Raw genomic sequence first — 5,894 nt, 5'->3', positions numbered from 1 at the left:
CACTTGACTGGAATTGTCATTTTGAGAATCAAGAGTGGGTTTTCATCAGGATCCGTGGCTTGATCTGCTAAACCACCCTTTTTTGTTCATGCTTGGCTGTGTCGGCGGCCTCTAGTTTGCATAGAGGCTACAAAAGTGCTCCGGTCAGTTTTGTATGTACACCAGATTTACTTCATGGTGTAGGATTTCACTGCACACAGTGAACGGTGTTTCTGTACGGAGGGGCGTTCTTGTAGTAATCCTTGCATCTTTAAACGGTCAGGGAAATCACTGTATTTAAAGGTTTTTCACACAGGAAGACACTGCCTGGCTAGACTGGAGGTTAATCGGGTTACACAAGTAGAGCGCAGCACACTCACCGGACACTTTATTAGGTACACTGTTCAGTTGCTTGTTAACACAAACAGCTAATCAGCCAATCACACGGCCGCAACTCACTGCATTTAGGCATGTAGAGGTGGTCAAGACGACTTGCTGAAGTGCAGACCGAGCATCAAAACGGGGAAGAAAGGGGATTTAAGGGGCTTTGAACGTGGCGTGGTTGTTGGTGCCAGACGGGCTGGTCTGAGTATTTCAGAAACTGCTGATCTGCTGGGATTTTCACACACAACCATCTCTAGGGTTCACAGAGAACGGTCCGAAAAAGAGGAAATATCCAGTGAGCGGTCAGTTGTGTGGACGAAAATGCCTTTTTGATGTGAGAGGTCAGAGGAGAATGGGCAGACTGGTTCCAGATGATAGAAAGGCAACAGGAACTCAAATAACCAACCAAAATCTCTGAGGAACGTTTCCAACACCTTGTTGAAAGTCTGCCACAAAGAATTAAGGCGGGTCTGAAGGCAAAAGGGGGTCCAACCTTTTACTAGCAAGATGTACCTAATAAAGTGGCCAGTGAGTGTATGGGCAACTACCAAGGGCACTGCTCAACTTGAGCGGAATACATCACTCTTCGTTTGGTTTGTGCATGCAGGACACTCAAGCACATGATCAGTTTAATGCCTTTTAGTGGAGTCTACTGAGATGATGTGAGGTGCACTCTCATGCAGACCTCTGAAGCCGTGTTGACTTTCTGAAGGTACTATCATGCCCTTAAAAGGAACTCCAGGACGAGGCAGGAGAAAATGAATATGCTGCTATCGAGCCTGTGGTAAACAAAAATGTCCAAACTCGATACAGTGAAGCCCACAGACATTGTTTCCTCCAACCACCAAAATATGAGCACAGAGTACCCTGAGAGGATAGGGATATTCCTACATGCACACAAACTACATGCTGAGCACTGAACTTCACCAACACACCCCTAACAAACTAGCAAGCTTTGTTATCCCAACAGTTTTTCCAAATTTCTGTACAATTCCATCATGTAAAAGTCAGAGTGGTTTGATGTGAAATGGTCAACTGAAGAGATTTACTGATGTACTCTGATTTCCTTAAAGTGGCGGTGATGGGAACCAGGGGTACAACACAAATATAGCCATTTTATTTACTATCCAAAATGACCAGCGAACCTAGACGCATCCTCTTGGTTTTTATATGTAACGATGACAACGAACATCATTCGTTATTTTACCTGGGAAAATAGTGGCAATTCAAAATACAGTTTAGGCCAAAAAGCATCGGAACGCAATGTGTACGTTTTGCGTAATAACTTCCTGTGAGGGCGCTTTCAGAGGTACTGAATACTTCTGACATCTGGCTTCTACCACTTCTGTGAACAATTTGTTTTTGTTTACATCTATACTGTTTAGTTGTGCAGAAATGTTGAAAAAATGGGAGAACTCCTTCAAATGGTAGGCGCAGTGTGTAACGTTTAGCGGCATCTAGTGGTCATGTTGCAGATTACAACCAACTGAATACCCACTCCATCACTCCTTTCTTTCCAAGCATGTAGTAGAACCTACTGTGGCCATCAGGTTTTCGCTTCTTAGATGTTGACGATTTACCCCCTACTTTAGTTAGCCAGCATCTGCAGTGCCTACTGATTCTTTGTCCACCAATCAGTGCTACAGCCTCGTCAAATTCAAGCTGCCGCTTCAGCATAAAAATGTGAAAAGCGATCTGTAGAGTCAGAGTTTGGTTTGTCTGTTCTGGTCTACTATAGAAACTTGGTGGCATCTGCTGAAAGTGGACCTGCTCCCCTTGTAGATTTGAAGGGCACATTCAAAGCTTATGAAAGCACAAAGATTCATAGTTACAGATAATTCATCCATCCAACCATCCATGCATTTTCTAAGCCGCTTCTCCGTCAGGGTCATGGGGGGGTGCTGGAGCCTATCCCAGCAGTCTTCGGGCAGAAGGCAGGATACACCCTGGACAGGTCGCCAGTCCATCACAGGGCAGTAGATACAGATAATCATACACTTGAAAACATGGTTTTGTATACTATATTCCATTTTTGCTCATAGATCCTCCTAAATCACAGAATGATGTATGACTATGCATCAGCCACAATTTACATTTACGGCATTTGGCTGACGCTCTTATCCAGAGCGACTTAAAATTTGGTCATTTTACACAGGTAGGCCAAGGTGGTGTTAGGAGTCTTGCCCAAGGACTCTTATTGGTATAGTGTAGGGTGTTTACCTAGGTTGGGGACTGAACCCTAGTCTACAGCATAGAAGGCAGAGGTGTTAACCACTACACTGTCCAACCACAATTTACTTTAATCCATTCTCCACCCACTAATGCAGTTTTTTTTATAGCTACTATTGCGAGGTTGGATAACTGTTAAAGAATCTTCTTCTTCTTCTTCTTCTTTCGGCTGCTCCCTTTAGGGGTCGCCACAGCGGATCATCTGCCTCCATCTTGCCCTATCCACTGCCTCCTCTACTTTTACACCAACCATCTCCATGTCCACCTTCACTACATCCATAAACCTTCTCTGAGGTCTACCTCTTCTCCTTCTGCCCGGCAGCTCCATCTCCAACATTCTTTGATCAATATATCCACTATTCCTCCTCAACACATGTCCAAACCATCTCAACCTGGCCCCTCTGGCTTTATCTCCAAACTGCTCCACCTTCACTGTCCCTCTGATCTGCTAATCTCTAATCTTGTCCATCCTTGTCACTCCCAACGAAAATCTCAGCATCTTCATCTCCGCCACCTCCAGCTCAGCCTCCTGTCTTTTAGACAGAGCCACAGTCTCCAAACCAGACATCATAGCAGGACGCACTGCTGTCTTGTAAACCTTCCCTTTCACTCTTGCTGCTATCCTTCTGTCACACATCAGCCCTGACACCCGTCTCCACCCACTCCATCCTGCCTGCACCCTCTTCTTCACCTCTTTTCTGCACTGTCCATTGCTCTGGATGGTTGACCCAAGATATTTGAAGTCATCCACCTTTACGACTTCTATTCCTTGCATCTTCACCTTTCCACCTGCCTCCCTCTCATTCACACACATGTATTCCATCTTGTCTCTACTGACCTTCATTCCTCTCCTCTCCAGTGCAAACCTGCACCTCTCCAGATTCTCTTCCACCTGCTCTCTACTCTCACCACAGATGTCATCTGCAAACATCATGGTCCATGGAGCCTCCTGCCTGACCTCAACTGTCAACCTGTCCATCACCATTGCAAACAAGAAGGGGCTCAAAGCTGATCCCTGATGTAACCCTACCTTCACGTTTAAACCATTTGTCACTCCAACTGCACACCTCACCACTGTCTCACTGTCCTCATACATGTCCTGCACCACCCTAACATACTTTTCAGCTACACCTGACTTCCTCATACAGTACCACAGTTCCTCTCTTGGCACCCTATCATCTGCCTTCTCTAGATCCACAAAGACACAATGTAGCTCCTTCTGACCTTCTCTGTACTTCTCTACCAACACTCTCAATGCAAAAATTGCATCTGTGGTGCTCTTTCTGGGCATGAAACCAAACTGCTGGTCACTGATCTGAACCTCTCACCTTAGCCTTGCTTCAACAACTCTTTCCCATACCTTCATGGTGTGACTCATCAACTTTATACCTCTGTAGTTACTGCAGCTCTGCACATCACCCTTGTTCTTAAAATGGGGACCAGTACACTGCTTCTCCACTCATCAGGCATCCTCTCACTCTCCAGGATTTTGTTAAACAACCTGGTTAAAAAGTCCACTGCCTTCTCTCCTAAACATCTCCATACCTCCACAGGCATGTCATCTGGACCAACTGCCTTTCCATCCTTTTTAAAGCTGCCCTCACTTCCACCTTACCAATTCTCTGCACTTCCTGATCCACTATCTCTCCCCCCGTTGTCCTCCTCTCTCTCTCTCCTTTTCCTCATTCATTAGTTCTTCAAAGTCCTCCTTCCATCTACTCGTCACTCTCTGTTCACTCACTAGTACATTTCCCTCTCTATCCTTTATCAGCCTAACCTGCTGTACATCCTTTCCAGCTCTATCTCTCTGTTTAGCCAAACGATACAAGTCCTTTACTCCTTCTTTACTGTCCAGCCTCTCATACAGCTCATCATAGGCCTGAGCCTTTGCCACCATTCTTTTCGCTATGCAACTAGCCTCACGGTACTCCTGCCTACTTCCTTCATCTCTCTGGTTATCCCACTTTTTCTTAGCTGCCTTCTTCTGAATACTCTCCTGGACTTCCTCATTTGACCACCAACTTTCCTTGATAACCGTTACAGAATACTGGGGGAAAATGACTTTCTACCTGATGAGGAAGCTCAACTCTGATTTTCCACGAAATCACCGTGTTATTGATTTCAAATGTATAGTATTCATGTGAAATGTCACACTGTACTCTAAGAATTTCTCTCATTGGGCTGAATGTCTTTTTGCCAGCTTTCTATAAAGCAGGGGCGTCAGACTCAACCACAGAAAAAAATCCGTCAGCTGTTTTTACTTCATTTTTACTTAACATTTTGCCGTAACCTGAACGGGCCATTTTCATTCAAACTATGCCAGCGACGATTCTAAATAAAAATAAATTGTTTTAGTTTTTAAACTATTTGCTTGATTGCACAGATTGTTTTTGGGGGGGAAGGGGCTCCGAACACACACCATGTTGCGGTGCATCTCAGGGTGAAACAGGTTAATTAAATTAGAAAATTAAAAGTAGTTTCAAGCTTCATAGCCCATGTGTGAAACATGACTGCGTCACAAGCCTGACTTGCGTTTGACACATGGGTCTATAAAAGCTTGTGCACCTGGTAGCAGCAGCTACGGCCACATTTGTAGGCAGGGCTTGGAGAGGTTGATCATTTGCAAAATGTTGACATTGCATCGGTCTCTACTTCTGTTCCAAACAGATGGATTTTTTTAAAAGATGCATTTCAGGTAGTGATTAGGATATTACATGTTTGTAATAAATGAGTTTTCCCGTTCACTAGCTTAACATCCCTGGACATTACAAGAGATCTGTCTGCGTTCCTGTATGGAGCTTTACTTTGACCCTATTGTTGGGTGCCGGCTACACCAACCTGAACTCGTCTAACTAGACGAGCGCCGTAAGCGGCAGCGCTCCAGAAGTTACATTAGCAAAATGAAGCTTTAAAAGGAATGTATATGGGGAGGTGTGTTCTTAGTCGTTCTACAATTACAGACTGTAGTCCATCTGTTTCTCTGCATACTTTGTTAGCCCCTTTTCTTCAATGTTCAGGACCCCCATAGACCAGGTATTATTTGAGTGGCGGATCATTCTCTTACACACAGGACGCTGTTGGCTGGATGTTTCTGGTTGGTGGACTACTCTCAGTCCAGCAGCGACACTGAGGTGTTTAAAACTCCAGCAGCACTGCTGTGTCTGATCCACTCAGACCAGCGCAACACACACTGGTGTGTTAGTGTTACTGCAGTGCTGAGAACGATCCACCACCCAAATGATACCCGTGTTTATCCTATGGGGGTCCGTACCACTGAAGAACAGCGTAAAAGGGAGTAACAA

The sequence above is a fragment of the Pygocentrus nattereri genome, chromosome 11 (genome assembly GCF_015220715.1).
Source record: "Pygocentrus nattereri isolate fPygNat1 chromosome 11, fPygNat1.pri, whole genome shotgun sequence".
Classification (NCBI taxonomy): Eukaryota; Metazoa; Chordata; class Actinopteri; order Characiformes; family Serrasalmidae; genus Pygocentrus; species Pygocentrus nattereri.
The sequence above is the reverse complement of the archived record's forward strand: the minus strand, read 5'-3'. Positions refer to the sequence as shown.